Genomic DNA, 17,139 nt, shown 5'->3' on the forward strand with positions numbered 1-17,139 from the left:
AAACGAATTAAAACTCTCAGTAATGCCTTTGCTAATTACATCTTTAAGAAAACAGAAGAGACGACTTGTTGTGCAGTTGAAATTAAGCAGCCATGTAGGAAAGGCGGCGGTGGGCCCTGAAGTGGTTCAAGGCCTCCTCCTCCCCCGGCCCTGGGCTAGGGGGGGCAGGTGCCGCACTGAAGCCTCCCTTCTCTCTTGTGAGAGAGTGAAGAAAAAAAAAACTTTAAAAGACTAACTGCTTGGACAGAAACCACTGCAGAGAAATTCCAGCGAAGAGATAAGGGACTTCCAAGGTCAAAGCTGGCAGCCGGAGGAGCTTCTTCCCCCTTTCACTCTCTCTCTTCAGCAGGGAAAAGACTGAAAAGTAATCCCTGCCATCTGTAAAAGATTGTTGGGGTGAGGAGACCCCCTTGCGGCTCGCAGAGGAGCTTGTGGATGTACCAGAGAATTGAGACTTCACAAAAAGGACTGAGATAAGGCAAAGTCCTGCTGAAGGCTTTGCGACCCTGAGGGAAACCCATGCTGGAGTGATGACGGCTCAGGTGGGATACTGGGATCTGTGTGTGGGAACCATACTGCTCTTGAAGATTTATAACCCTGAAGGGATGAGGCTTACGCCGGAGCAGAAGGCTTGGGTAAGCTTGGGATCCGAGTGAGGGATCCATGCTGCTACTGAAGATTTGTAACCTTGAGAAAGAGACTTACGCCGGAGCAAGGACGGCCCGGGTAAGATGTGGAGATCCAAGTAAGGGATCCGTGCTAGACCATATTGGAAAGGTCTATCAAGGACTGTTCTCCCATGGAGAGGGACCTCCACAGGGAAACAGGGGTGGACTCAAAAACCATTATCCCCTGTAACCCTGTGGAAGAAGATCCATAGTAGGCAAGTGTCCCCTTGCAAGCCTATGGAAGGAAAAACCTTCAGGACCTGGGTAACCCTCTAGCCTTCGGTCTTAGCCCAGGAGGGGGGTAGCCCAGCCCTGGAGGCCGACAGAGAAGCAGAAAAAGCAGAAAAAGTTCCAGCTGCGATGAGAGTGCTGCAGAGTTACTGGAGAGAAAAAGAGAGCTGGAACTCCGAAAATAGAGAAAAGGACTACTTCTCTTCCTTGGACTGATATATAAAAGGAGAAGGAGTATTTCTGTAAATACATAGCACCTTTTACTTAAGTAAGATTATTGTAGATATAATTCTTTAATAGTTTTTATTGTACTACTAATAAATACTCATACCTTTTCCCCAATCCAGTCTCTTTTGTCTGCATAAACCTTCTCTCAACTGATTAGTAATTGTGTGGGGGGTGTAAAACCAAATTGAGCCAAGGTAAGACCACAACACTTATGAAAAAAAACAACTCAGATCCAACAAAACTTTATTTGTTTTTGAAACCCTAAAAATGCTCTTTTTGAGATAATGCATGACGAGTGACATGTCATTTCAGAAATACAGATTATGAAAAGTACATGAAGCCTATGTTCTGTTTAGAATTCAATAAATTCCAACCTTCAAATTGTGTTCAAAGTATTCTGTTTCAGCCTGAAACCCAAAAGTCTGCAAAATGCTCCAGATGAAGACTGCAGGAAGCAACAAAGCTCCACAGCAGAACTGAATGTTTCACAACATCAATAAAACTTGCATTTCTTTAAAAGGTCTTTAATTAATAATAAGAAACCTCATCTATGAATAAGACAATTCATGTTACATACTACTTCTGGAAGAAAAAAAATAAATCAAAGAAATCAGTTTTAAGCAGCTTGAGAAACAATATTGAATTGGCCAGCATTAGATCATGCCCACAGAAACATTTAATGAAAAGGAATAGATGATCTGTGAGGCATACAACAGCTCCCTACCAGTACTCAAAGGCAACAGGGTACAAATCTATTTTCCTAAGAACTGCAGCAGTCTCAAATCCATAGTAGATGTGGGGTACATTTAACACTGGTCTTGATGTGGGCATGAGGGAGCAAGACCAGCAATGCATCAAAAAGGGTTTGTCTCTAAGAGCCTATTCAAGTTCTTAAAAAGCTGCACCCTTGTAGGTACAGAGGTTGCTGTAATCCCATTGATCTTACAGAAATAAACAGGATAAAAGGATAAAGACGTGAATACTGACGGATCAAGGATCTGTGATAGCTAGTCTGCACTACAAAGAGAAAAGAACATTTTAGCAATCCTTTTGGGCGACTGCTGAGTCTCGCAACTCCTTATCAATGGCACATTTAAAAAGGCACAGAAAAAAGTGAATTTGTAACACTTTGTTGAAGAATGGTGTTACAGCATCAGGGAAATCACTGACAACAGTTAAATGTAAGCATTGGTATATATTAAATATCATTCTGAATTGATGTCAACTATGTCAAGGTTATAAGCCAATCTATATTACCCTGAGAATGCCAAACTCCAACTGGTTCCCAATTTAAAAAGTGCTGACTGTCTAGGAATTGGCTGAGACAGGGCAACATAACCTTGTACCTTACAATGTGTTTTTATATGCCAAGGACACCATAGCAAACAAACAACTGTGAAGGAAGAGGAATCTTCAGCTGCCTATTGATTTCAGGAATCTCAGATTTGGAAGTCCACTATAAGTTAACTCATCCTTTTCTCCTTCAAGGAATGAAGAAAAGATGTGGCAAATCAAGAACTCTGAATAGATGTCATTCTGGGGGAAAAAATGCCTTAGAATTTGTTGATGGTTCATAGAACAGACAAAAGGAGCCCAGGTCACAGGAGAAGGGTATAATCACAATGCTACATTTGAAACTGGATTTCAGTTGACAAATCTGTTATCTGAGAAAAAAACATTCACTTACAACAGATAGAATAGCAGCCTTTACTGATGCCAGTGCACTTAGTGTGATGAAAAAAAGCTGGTGTACAATATCTTTACATGCCAGCAAAGACAGTACTATGAATGACAAAGGTGTTACTTATGATAGAAACAGATTTTGAAGACTGGTATGAAATAAAAGATATAACATGTCAGGTATTTCTCTAAAGGTATGCAGATTTTTTTACTTTAGTGAGCTGAACTCTTCTCCCCCTACTCAAGAAATCTTTAAAAGAGCATAACACAGAATACATAACTGGTTTTTGCGTACAAGTACTTGATCTGCTACAGAAAACATTGGAAAGAGAGAGAATCCTACTAAATCATTCTTTCCCTGCTACTTTAGAAATGTTCTGGGAACACCATTTAAGGTAACTGAATGCTAGCTGTATCCCTGCAAATCTCTAGCTCAGTCATGAAACAAACTATGTCAGTTACCTGCTGTACATTTAAACTGAACAGCAACTTTAAAATAAAAGTCAAAAAAGGTCATATTTGTTCTTCTATTCCACCTCTAAAAGAGCTTTTCAGCAGAGTTATCTATTTTTCCTCTTGCAAATGAATGAAATGGGTCACCAAGGCAAGTCTTCAGGATACTTCGGAGTTTCCATTGGTAACATAGAAAATTCTCAAATTTCCACTGGTACTGTCTCATGGAAATGATCTGAGATAAACTCAGAGAGCAGATCACTGAACTCAAAATATTAAAAGGTGAAACTAAGGGAGGTCTACCTTTTCATTCTCTCCAGGCCATACACTTTATTTCTCCTGCAGACACGTAAATTCTCAATGCTATTACTAGCCAGCAGCTTGAGAGCAGCTCTAATAGGCAAGCCTAAGAAAGTCCTGATTTTGAAGCGTTTGCTCTCCAGTGATTAATGGGTGTCTGGGCTCCGTGCCCAATCTGTGGAGGGAGATGGACACTTCAGATGGTGCTGCTAAGAGACATAAAGGGGAATGCAGATCTGCTGACAGCTAGTTGATGGGAAATGTCAGGGCTGCCCTTTCCCTGTGTCATGAAACAGTCATTCCACAAACCCCACATACACCCACACTGCCTCTCCATCAGGATGAGTGCTCCCACCATGGGGGCAAAGCCACCCGCTCCATTGGGCACTCAGTCTGGCACAAAAAAATCATATCAGGTCAGGTAGGGCAGTGTGCCAGTGCCAGTTTTGTCCTATGTCAACCCCACCTGAAGCCCTTCAGACCAAGGAAGCAAGGGATTATCTTCCTCAAGACATCAGAGGATGACACAGTGGATGACACGGTGGACTTCCTTGGGTCTGCTTCCTTTACTAAAATAAGGCACTGCTATTACAGGGGGAATTTTGTAACAAGAAATAAACTTGCTGAGTGGAATAACTTCACATCCTGTGTTTTTCATCTGGGATGGCTTGCAAAAATACTTATTTAAATCAGCAAATATGCCAATTTTAGAAAATCAGTTTTCTCTCTTTTGTTTCCAACTGTAAGGAAAGAAACTGAAGCATAAGTCTTCTTGGTATGCTTATTTGTTCTAGACTAAGTAAAAAGAGTCACTAAAAGCTCTAGTATTTTGTATTTTCAGCTACAGACTTGCAGAACACAGACCTATCAATCCAGTAGCAGGCTCTGACCCGCCAGAGCCACTGCCTGTGAGAGCAGAGCACAGGCTTTATGTGTTCCCAAGACACCCAACATAAAGGAAGAGGTGTGGGACTGAAAAGATATTGGAGAATAAATGTCTTGGAGCATATTTTTCAGAGTGAAAAAAACAGCTGGAGATCCCTCAAGTACCTCTGTAGCTCAATTTAAAAATAAATTACAGCATGATAAATTTTATCCATGTAAAACAGCAGGAAAGTGAAAATGCTGAAAAATATTTAACAGATTTGTATCTCTGTATTCCTAAATCAGATTTGCAAGCATAAATCATTCAGTGAAAAGAACAATGTCAGGCCCCAAAATAGTATCTCCCTACTCTGCTTACCTTCTGGAGTACCACACTAGCAAAATGTTAAATACATGTAAAAGGAGAGGGAGAATGGTGCAAATCCTGCTCTTGTAACACTTCACTCCCATATATAGTGATCACAACAGCTTAGTTCAGCTGCTGCCTAATGCTGCCTGACAGGGTCTGTATGTATCTGACCCTACTGAAGTCCCCTGGGTGGCTAGAAACCTGCTTCTACACCTGTCCCAAACTGCTCTAAGCAATTTAGAAAGAAAAGACTAATGAACATTCAAGAATAAGAAAAATGCAATTGACCAGGCTTCATAAGCAGCTACAATATTCCTTTGTAACTTATTAATTATTCAATTATTACATGATAATAATATTACTGGAAACATGGAGATGCCTGTCAAAACTGGAGTCCCAAAATATAAGCACAGATTAAAAGATGGTGGCTGTTGAGGGAAACAGAAGGGGAAAAAATCCCCAAACTTATGGTTAGTTGAAGGCGACTAGCCTTTGGAAAATATCAAACATTGTTACTTTATTGTCCTAAACAGCCATTATATAATAAATATTATTTCTGTAAAAATCTGCCATTGTTTCCATAATAAAAAAATAAAAATATAGTCAAACAAAAATATTTACACATAAATTTAATAAAACACTATTTAGCAGAATAAGTTGAAGTTACATTGAATATACTTTTGCTCTTAGAAATTCAGAGAGGCATTTTCTTCTGAGGTGCCACCAGTCTTGTTTCCTTTTCATCACACTGATTCTGCAGAGTATTTGCAATGACAAGAACACAGTCAGAAGAGAAACAAATGAAATTTTCAGCTTCCAGCCACAAACTGGATGTCTGAGCAGTGAAAACAATTCGAATAGGTCTGTGATACCACCAGTGATATTCTAATATCACTTGTAGAGTTTTCATATAGCTTAAACTAAAGGTGTTAGTCACAAAAACTATGGCAGATGAGTTTTTTTATACTGGTTTTCTAGACAGTAGCAGCTAATAAAAAAGACCAGGTATAAAGAAAAGAGTAATTTATGGGTATGAGATTGTTTGCCCTCTTTTGCCAGACTTATGTGTTTGGGTTTTTTTTCCTGTCCTCTCCTCTTCCCTAGGTGTAGCATGCATAATGGTTAATATACTATTACATTTTTTTAAATATATTTAGCACTGGAACATGGAGTTAGAAGTACACTACTGTTCCAAAAAACCTTACTGCCAAAAGAACAAAAAAGGTAAATTAAAGGAAACTCCTCAAAAATCTATAATAATCCTGAAATTCAAGCTTTAAATATCTCGATCTATAGTTCCTTCATGATTCAGCAAAAAGTTAAAGTTTTTTTTTAATTGGTGGGGAATTATTTTGCACTACTCAGATGAAAATCCACCACTGGGGTAAATTTTCTAATTCTAAATGAGATGATAACCACTACTTCTGAAGAGCATTAGGACATCCCTCACATCAGAAAACAAACAAACAAAGAAAACAAAACCCCAAACATTTAGAGAAAGTGGAAAGAAAACCATGGCACCAGGGTCATGATTCATATGGAACTATACGATTCAACACTGTTTAAATGAGGAGTGAAACAAAGTTCTGTACTCAGATAATTCACAAAGAAATAAAAACTTTATATTCTTCCTTTTGCATTGCAGCGCTGAATTCACAAACCAAACATTGAACTGACTATTTTTCTTTCATTGCCCATTCGAAACTATGAGAGAAACTGATTCACTACACGAGGGTGAGAGTTCAAACAGAAGTTTTATCTCTATAACAAATAATACTCCAATGTACTGCCAAGATTTTCAATCCTTATCTCCAATTAGGTTGCTCAACACAGACACATGTAGTTTTAAAATTACAATGTAGCTGAAGAGTTCCTGTCTTCAGCTGTTTTTCCGAACATGCTCACTTTACACAAAGTATCCACAGACACCTAAAAAGGTTTCACAAAGGCAAAATCCAAAATTGTCACAATTCCTTCCTCATCCTAAAGACCACTAGCAATTAGCTTAGAACAGACAGCATGGGAATTGTATCACAGGAGCAGAACCCAGCATAGTTGCTGTCAAATGCTACCACTTCTAAACCCTCTGCTGAGGTTAAGGGAACAACAACAACAACAACAACAACAACAAAGTACTTCTACTTTAAATATAAAATTACTTAACTGTTAAACAAAAGTTGACAGGAACTAGTGATTTAATCAATTCTGTTAGCAAACAGAGAAACAGTATCTGTAAAAATCTTCATCAATCTTATTTTCACTAGCTCCCATGGGAGTAACAATGGAAAGGTAAAATGAAAAGCAAGCAAGCATGTAAAGTTCTATTGGAATTCACTTTTTAAATTAAATATCTCTTCCTGCACTTACTTCAGTGAAAAAGGTTACAGTGTTGATTTTACTTCTATTCATACAAACCTTTGACATCTCATTTCTAGTGCCTTGCAGTTACTACACCCAGTAAGAATGCCTCAAAAAACACTGATTTTTTTTTTTAAACTATTTTTAGAAGATCAATAAACATACATACTTGTGATATACAAACATTAACGGGAACATAAAAAGAAATCCAAGTTGGACTAAGCTGTGTAGTAAGTTTCCAAAACTGACACACACAAAAACGGAAAAAGAGAAAACCACATTTATGGATAGAGGTTGGTTTTGCCCTAGGCAAAATAAATAAATGATAGGAAAAAGAATGTTCATATGACTGACACTGAAGGAAAAACAGTGTTTTGCTTAATTCACCAGAAAGTCTCTGCAAGAAAAATGCAAGTTACTTGTCTGGATTCAGTATTTTAAAATCTCTTGATCAAAATAATACAGCAGTTCTAGAAGTTACCCCTTCCCTTTGAAATTATATTTCAGTTGCATTTTTTTCCATTTCTTTGTTAAAACATATCTGATATTATATTTCCCCAGCTGGAAAACAATCCTCATGTGGGATGCCCAGCTATTTTTGAGACAGATGAAGACATAATTCTTGTCTTCAGCTGAGGGAAAAATCGATCATTCTGATGAGAACTACTACATGGTTTTCAATAATGTGCTTTGGAAATCCCACAGGAAGGTACTCTTGAAAAGAGATTCATTTTAAATTATGCACAGCAATATTTGTTCTCCAGGTTCAAGTTTTGGTCATAAATCTTGTATGTCACTATCTTAAGAGTATGAAGAAGCATCGACTCAATAGTGAAACTTACAGTTTTCAGCTGAGATAAAAGATTGTCTGTTTGTCATAAATCACTGAATGCTGCTAGTCATTTTAATTAACCTGGACAGATAAAAATTGTACATAGGATCATTTTCTTTAGTTTCTATTCAGAGGTGCAGTGAAGGTTAAGAACCTTTACACTTGAAGATGTAGTCACATCAATATGTATATGCACATTTGTCTGAACTACAATTGTTCTCTCAAGTTTTGGTTTTGTGTTGTTCTTTTTTTTCTTTTTGCTTGTTTGTATGGTTCGGTTGGTTTTTTGCTTGGCATTCAGGGGTTTTTTTGATAGTCACATCTTTCCTCTCTTCCACAGGCAGTTCGGTTGTACAAGGCCTACGGTTCTGGCAAAGATTATAGCAGTTATATCACAATTAGCCTTCAGGAATTTTCATTTCATTTACAGATGGTTTCTCCCATGCACATACGGGGCTCTACTCACAGATTCTCACACAGGAGCACCCACTTGGATTCAAAGTAGTATCTCCAATACTGCCTACCCTTGTGTCACACAAATCCATGACAGAAATGACACCAAATACGCTACATGGTAGCAGTTTCTGCCAGGTCAATAACAAGTTGTAACATTCACTGGAAAGAAAGGCAATGCAACTACAAGACACTATACTAAGGTAAGCAGATGTACAGTATAGCTCATTGCTATTGATTCTGAAAGCAGAGAGGATGGAGAGAAAAAAAAGAGATGTTTTTAAAAAATAGTAACAAAGAAAATACTATGAGCCTAGACACACCGAAAGGCTAAGACAAAGCATTGCCTAGGTTAAGAAAGGTGAAAGTGGTGAGAAATAGAGCACGTTCCCAGTGCAGAATCATGAGGAGAGATTAGCAGCACAACCACAGTCTTCACTCTTGCTTGGAAGCAAGGAGCTGTGACAATCTCTGAATTAGGTTATATCCCTGTTCTTTCCAGGTCACAACTATATTTAAATTATACACTACACATGTGGGATAATATCACCGTTATTTGGAATAAACTCCATGAGATTCAGGTTAGAAATAACTCATTAAATATAACTTGCAAGTGTTAAAGACATTTTTACACTGCCATCTCAGTTCTTCAACCCCCTCTAAATAGGTTTATACAGTTGCATCTTACTCCCTAAATGGTTAATTCAAACCATTTTATCCTTATAAAGCAGACCCATCTTCCTAATTAACTATTAAAACACTATTGCATTGTTCTCAGTGGAAGCCACAACAGAAACATTCTTAGACAAGCGGTGTCCCAGGTATTTTACTGTATTAGAAGGTTGTCAAATCAACCTATGGACATGCGGGGAACTCTGTATCATTTCAGTCCTGATCCTATCCAATAAAATGCCCAGATGAACTAAGGCACATGACACACTGGGAAAATAAATAAATAAAGGTAACAGCGCACATATGGTCTACCCAGCACAGCCCAGCATAAGTTCTCCTTTTTACCTCTGAGATCTTTCTGAGATAACTGAGAAAATGCTCTCCCACAAAATCCCACAAAATTTCACAGGCACACTCTTCTCCACATAAGAGAACTGAGAGAATACAGTGGTTTGGGGATTTTTTATTTAAAAAGCTCTGCATCGCAACTGAAAATTTTCTCCTCAAATCTAGAACATGGAATTTTATCAACTTGAGATCTAATGAATTATCTTTCCACTGTTTAATAAATGATTACTTAATTTAAAAACTGAAATGCCCCTTTTAGACAAATGGTAGCAAAACATTAAAATTGTTCATATCCACCTTCTATGTATGCACTTTTTGAATTTATTTTTCCTGTATAATTTGTTCCTCAGTTTTCAATTAGAAATGATGCACTGGAAGGATATCCTGTTGCTTTCTTAATAGACATATCAATAAATACTGCATTTATAATTATCACAGTGTTTAATAAATCTCCCATTTCAACTGATAACTGGGCATCGTTTGCCAGGTAGACTAGCAACTCAGCTTCAAATTTGTGTTTTAAAAATTTACTTTAAAAGTAAGTCTTTTTATGACAGCATAAACCAGCCATAACATATCCTTAACAATTTCTGGCCTGGCAGCTATATAAAAAGAATAACAAAACGAATGAAAATCTGTGTGCAAATCTAAAGTGTTTATTCAACTGATTTCTTTACTTGCAAAGATCTGCAGGTATTATGGAAACAAAGAAAGCAAGAATTTTACAAGGCATGAGTGACAAGGTGAGAATATCTTTTAGTTCAATTACTGTTGCTGAGTAATTTAGAAGTTAAACGGTCAATCTGTACTGATCACTATTAATACAAAATGCAAAGATACTTAAATGGATTGTGTTCACCCAAAAAAAAACTAATGTAAAATTGTCATTCTTGCAAAATTTGTAAAATTTTTAAATTTGTAAAAATACATTGGAAGAGAACTGAAAAAACCCATTCACGTGTTTCCCTTCAGTCTCGTCACTGCAGGAACCAAAGGGGGCTTGCACTACGTGCACTCACTGTGTGAAGGACTTAGCACTATCGCAGTGTCCGAATGGTGAACCATGATGCAGACCCCGGGCTGCCGAAACAGCTCTTTGGCCGTCATCACCTTCTCTGACGGCTCTTCAGCTCCCGGGAGGGAGCAGGAAACGCGGTGAGCAGCCAGAAGCTCTGGCTTGCGAGAGGACTGAACATTCCTGATCTCGCCCCTTGCCTGACAAGGGGTGTATCCGTCAGGCCATTACCATGTGAAAGATAAGCAGGCTTTCTGCTTGTGTTAAAAGCTTAGGATGGAAGAGCAAGGCTTTATTTTGCAAATGTGTAGCCAGGAGTAATGTGTGCAAGCTCTAGCAAGAGCAAAACAGAGAGATATTGCCAAAACAGCTTAGAAATAATGAACAAATTAGACTTTAAAAAAATTATTCTAAAAAATGTGTTACGATTCAGCATCAAAGACATGCTGATACAGTTCTGATAATTTTCAAAACTGATTGACTGGCATTTTCTAGAAATGTTACTGCAAAGATGAACCCACCTTCCTGGGTCTAGGGCCAAATCTCCCAGGAACAGGTCCATCCATTACCATAAAAGCCAGGAAAACACTTATGTAAAGACAAAAACATCATCCAGCTTTTGAGAAACTTGTCTCAGGTTATGTTCTATATTTCCATGGTTTATCTCCCAGGGAAAACACCATCACCACACAATTACTCTTGTGGCGTAGGCACATAAGAAAGGCAGCTCAGTTTGCACAGTCTTAAAACGTGGGTAGAAAGATGAAGCAAGAATCTTTACACTCATAACACTTCCTATTTACTGTCCAGGGGAATGGATTATTCTTTCGATGAAAGTGATTATGCCTAGATCATAAAGTAGGAAATTAAGAAACAGAATACTCAATGTCTTGCTTGCATTTCAGTAACTGCCTCCTCTACAAATGTGCTGTTCTTTTTCAACAGTTATTATTACTCCACTCTTATTCTAATGTGTACTATATATATTATATAAATATATTATATAATTATAATATAAATAATGTTATATAGTATTGTTATTATTATTCTATTGTTATTCTAATAAAATCTTTTAATTGTTTCTATCAGCTATGTGTATTTTCCTAGTCTTGTACAGAACTTAAAAGAGTGAAAAATACAAGCTTGAGTTTTTGTCAGTACTGTTTCATGGGTGTTTCATTTACCTGCAATGATACACACTTTTCTCAAAAAAAATTTTCCTTGAAATATATTAAAAAGTACTGCAGAATTGAATACAATTTACTCCCCTCTAATGTCAAAATATGTGTTATTTCATATAAACAAAAAGGTTTGCATGAAATAAAATCCATTAAAATTTCCCATTTGGAACATGATCAATTTTGTAAAGATTGTATTAGGTTCTCTGTTTAGCAAAACACAAACAAATGACTTTTAAGTTACACGATAGAGAAGAAAACAGCACTGTGGCTCACATATCTGTATGAGACTGGTTTTTGCTCTTATGATAATGCTTCTATTCACATGTTCACTTATATTGTGTAACACTCTATTATAGAATTTAGATATCTTACCTTCTTATTTATGTAACTTACCTTCAGTTCTACCCATATACACAAATTATATTTAGCAAACTGGAACTACATTATCAAGACACAATATCAACAGCCTCAACACTCTCAAAGTAACTGCCTTTACATTCTCTGATTTAAGAGGAAAAAGAAAAGGGTAGTAGCTCAGGTTCTGGCTCTATAGAGTCACAGGCAAAATATCTCACTGTCATAGAGACAGACTATCCATTAGCCAACATCCCAAGTTAGGGAGGAATACCAGCACTGCAATCTTACCCAGGAACAAACTGACAGCCAGCACAACTCCCAGGTACAAAGGGAACACATTCCCTGTGTGAAACTGGGCTGAGCAGCCTTCTGCTGTCACAAAGCTAGAAGGCTCCTCTACAGCTATGCTGAGCGAGGAGCACTCTTAGATTTTTTAATTCAAACTGCAAGCAAACAGTGCAGGGTTTTGGTTTTTACCCTGTAGATTACACAAGAGGTGGAGCTGGTCAGCACATGTCAAGCACACATGACCACATCTGGTCAGTGTGATGACAGGGACGACTGCAGCGCAGAGAGGAACGCCCAGGCAAAGCCCTCTGGCATCTGAGATACAGCCCAGCAGTAAATGGAAGTCAGCTGTGTAATACATACACATGCAAGTATATGCACACTAAACAACGATACAAACAATTCCCCATTGTTTGCATATTTACCTAGTGCTGCTAGGGAACATTTTTTGGGTGGAGGGAAAAAGTGTAAAACAGTTTGGGCTTTTGATATTTCTCCTTGATGCACACAATGTGATCCCAACTGTAGTCTTTATCTGGGAGGACACGAATTCACTAATTCATACATAAGATGCATTTTTCAAGCATGAGTTTCCAACAGAAATAGGGATTTTCTCCTACTTTCATCTTCTTAATGGTAGGAAGGCGGCAGACATCAATACAGAGGCTTTGTTGCAGAATTCACAGACTTTGTGTGAGTAAAAAAGGTGGACTTTCCTACATCTTCTTTCCCCTGAAGTTACTTAAGAAATATCTTTCCCTCATCCCTTGTGAGACAGACAACTCACATTTGGTTAATGTATCTCTAAAAGGCAATAAAAAAGTGTCCTACTTTAAGCTAATTTAGTTCAAAATTGCCACTCAACTTGTACTGGTGTGCTTATTTGCAGTACTTGACTAACTGACACAACTTAATAGGTCTTAGAAAATATATTTTAAACTATCCCCTTGGAGGAGGGAAATTAAAATTAAATTAAAGAAAGCAAAAATACTATGTCAACTCCTGTTTCCACAAGACAACTCATTTAAAAAGTTAAACTGTGTAACACCATCATTGTCAAGAAAACCCCATGTCTTATAGACACAGCCCTGTTAAAATAAAATAAAATTAAATTAATAATCCACTCAGTAAAGGTAAGTGTTTTTATCCAACACCATGAAGTACCCATCTAACTCATCCTACCTCCCTTCCCACACAGTTCCCCAGTCAGTAATCAAGAGGAGAGACAAAAGACCTTGAATTCTCAAGGCTGTAAGGGAAAGGAAAAGTTGTTTCGTTTTCTTATAGGATACAAAAGCCATCTGTATACCTACCGTGGAAACAGCAGGCTATTGAAGTAGAAGTTTTCTTCTGTTGTCCGGATAACACAGTTGTCCTTTTACAATAATTTTATTTAGGAAAAAATAATGATTCAACATTATAGAGATAAATAATAATGTGTACTGTTGGCAACAGACAGAACAAGGAGAGGACACCTAGTGGTAGTCTGTGATACTCAGGGTCGGTAGCATGGAAGTAACATATGAAATTTTTTATGCAGGATCTGATTTGACAAAGCTCTTACACACTTAATTTTTAAGCACTTTAGTAAGACTTAGCACTCCTGTAAGCTTGGACTTGAGCTTTCAGGAATCAGCACCACTCTGATTATCAGAAATAAAATAGCAAAACCAAAATATGATGTCAGTGTGATATGCTCAGAAACTTGTTTCTTTAAGCACCAGTGCTTTATCAACAGCTTGAATGCATATCGACACTTATGTAGGTTTATGAGTCTCAAAAAGGTTTGGTAAATTGAAAACCAGATTTCAGTACAAGTTAAACCAAATTAAGATATGGCTGCTATTTACAATTTTTGCATATTTTACTATATGATTTTTTGAAAAACATAACCTTTATTGCCCATCTCGCAATAAGCATTAATTAATTTTTAAAATTGGTCTAGTTCTACATAATCAAACATCTGAGAACAAGAAAGACTTAGAGCACATTTTTAGAAAAATCAATTCTATTTATTCATACATTTACTAGGTCTTGTCGTATGATTAGAGTATCTGCAAGCAGAACTATTGAAGTCTAAGTTTTAAGCAGTTCTTGGAAAATATTTTAATTTTAAAGAATCAGTAAACTAACAGCATTGACAACTGTAAAAGAAAGTGGCATATCATTTGATATGTAATGATGTATTTATTTGTAATTGTTCATATCTTTTATTTTTAATTGTTCATTGATCTATGAGTATATTTAGGTAAGAATAACTTACTAATTGCATGTAATCCTATCTAAAACATTCAAGGGTCACCAGTTTAGTCAGTTTCATAAAACTTAAAGTAAATAAGAATTAGGTCCTATACCTCATGTTCAGTATTTTTAGGAATCTGAGCTAAAAAAAAATCCAAAACAACCCCCCTGTCACAAATTACTGCAAAAGTACAAATTCTGTAATTATCAAATTAATTTTTTTTTCTTGCATGTTATAGTATATAACTTAGCTTAAGTAAGTATATGATCTATAAGTCAACAACTGAGTTCAAAGGACTGGAATATTAGATATTGTAGCTCAAAAGCAGTTTTAGGAAAGTGTGCATTTGCAAATTCAGTAAATTATTTCCTGCCAAGATAACTCCTGTCCTTTTCTTACAGTTTTGCTTCCTATTTCCACTGAGCCATTCATTTGGATAAGCAATTAACATCAGACTGATATGAATACATCAATCAGATTTCATATATATTGCACCACAGGCTACAGCTGTTCCGTCATAACACTTAATGCACAGAAAGCTTCTGCAGTGCATACATTATTTACCTCAGTATTACTCTACGTGGCTGTTAGTAGCTTGATCTTGATTTAATTGATTTAAATTATGTGGAAAAAAATAAAGGAACCACGTTTCACCAGTGTCATATAAAAACCTTTAAATTTTTAACTACTCATCCTAAAATTCAGGATATTGACCTTGAAGCTGAAGTCTTAGTGATACCTAAAAGGAAAAGCTCAAATGAAGTCAACCTCCTTTTTCTCTTGGAGGATGTAGAAATACCTCAAAGGGATAGTTGCCTTATCATACAACTTGATTTGTTCATCAGTTTTCTATGAAGTATCCTCTTGGCATGTTACAAAGAATGAGTTTGCTGACTGTCCTCTCAATATTTTTGAAATAATGTTCACTATTCTGGATCCAAATACATATATTTCTGATTGATCTGTACCACATTCAAAACCAATGTCAGCCCCTAAGCAAAAAGTATTAAATCCTTTTAACCACACCCAAACAGGCTCCAGTTCTGTGTCATAAAAATTAGTTAACAGTTGCTCTTTTTTGTCCATGTCCAGACACACACATATGGAGAACATGAACATCAGCAGCAAAGTCTCACTGACTACCCCTATGGGATCATCCAGCCATTATTTCCCAGTTCTGCAAAGGTCACCCTTACCCAGTTTGTTTGTTTGTTTGAAAATATTATTATGACACACATTTTCTCCAAAGCCATATATGACAATCCATGATCTCCTTCATTTCTGATCTCTGTAAAATGCTAAACAAAAATAAAAACAGGAAAAAAGCGCCCTTTTTGTTTGCACAGATTTCATTTATCGGTGCCTGATTCAGACTATGTATTTATATCTGTTCCTGCATGTGAGAATCTTTTGAAAAGCACCCAACAAGCTTCTCGTTGCTCTACTGCAAGCTCAAAAAAACCCCAACCAAACAAAACAACCTTCCTGAGGACATATTTCACAAATTTTATTAGTGGAATCAAAGGTGAAGTTGCAATCAAGCAGCCATTAGCTGAAGATTCAACGGACCAAACACCAACTATTGCTGGGTTGGACTACATCCACTGGTCACTTCTAGTCCCACTTACTGGCCAATTTTTATTTTTTATTGATTTTATTTATTTATTTAATTAAATAAATTAATATTTATTTATTTAACTATTTTTATTTAGAATACCTGATTTCTCTTTGACAATATGCAGAAAGGAGGAAAAAAAGGAATTCATTTCTCTGCCTAGTAGGCATTTATAGTGGCAAGCTCATAATTTGAGCTGCCAGAAAATAATGTCATTGAACGCATTTCAGAAGGTTGTCTCTTTGTAAAGCACAGAGGAGACAAAAGCACAGCTTTATGGTAGAACTGCAAAATATGCTTAATCATTCGCCTTAGTTAAACCGAGCACAAAACTATAGTGCTCTATTTCTGTGCAAAAAAAACTATTACACTGCTTTACAGAGAGACAAAAAGAAGTAGAATTTACAAAACAGAAAATAATGACCTGTTTCAGGGGTTATTTTGAGAAACAACTATAAATTTATTTATATAGACTTTTGGTACTTAGGATGATCTAGTGTCATGTCCCTTTAAAACAATCTGACTTTATTTGTGAAATGGAGCTGCATTTAGGTGTCTGTTAAGCCAGAAAGTGCATACAATACTGGAGGATAGCAGCAGAAAAAGCACCAGAAATGGTATCAAATCTTCCCTCAGTATTAATTTAATTACATAAATCTTCATCAAATCAATTTATGTAAATCAATTTTAATAGCACTTAAATGATAATGCTCTACAAAATAATTCTCATTATGCTTACTTCAAGAAAGGTTTAGAAAACAGCAGTATTTTTTCCTATGGTTTTAACACTTCTGTTTAAAACATTATGATATTTAGAATTACAGAAATGAGGACAGGCAAGTAACAAAATGACTGAATCATGGTGGTATGTGCCAAAGCATTAGACACTTCCTAGCTATGAGTATACCAAATTAGGGAATGCCATAATTTCCTGGAAAATGCAGCACGCCAAATTGGCAGGCAGCATAACATCATGTCTGGAAA

General features: G+C 36.7%; 1 protein-coding gene across 1 annotated transcript in view; it reads right to left on the reverse strand.

Moving 5' to 3' along the window:
• HCN1 (hyperpolarization activated cyclic nucleotide gated potassium channel 1) overlaps positions 1-17,139 on the reverse strand; it is a 201,070-nt gene that overhangs the window by 158,237 nt on the left and 25,694 nt on the right. The window lies entirely within an intron of this gene.

Source organism: Myiozetetes cayanensis, unplaced genomic scaffold, assembly GCF_022539395.1.
Source record: "Myiozetetes cayanensis isolate MyiCay16 unplaced genomic scaffold, myiCay2020 scf4, whole genome shotgun sequence".
NCBI classification, from domain to species: Eukaryota; Metazoa; Chordata; class Aves; order Passeriformes; family Tyrannidae; genus Myiozetetes; species Myiozetetes cayanensis.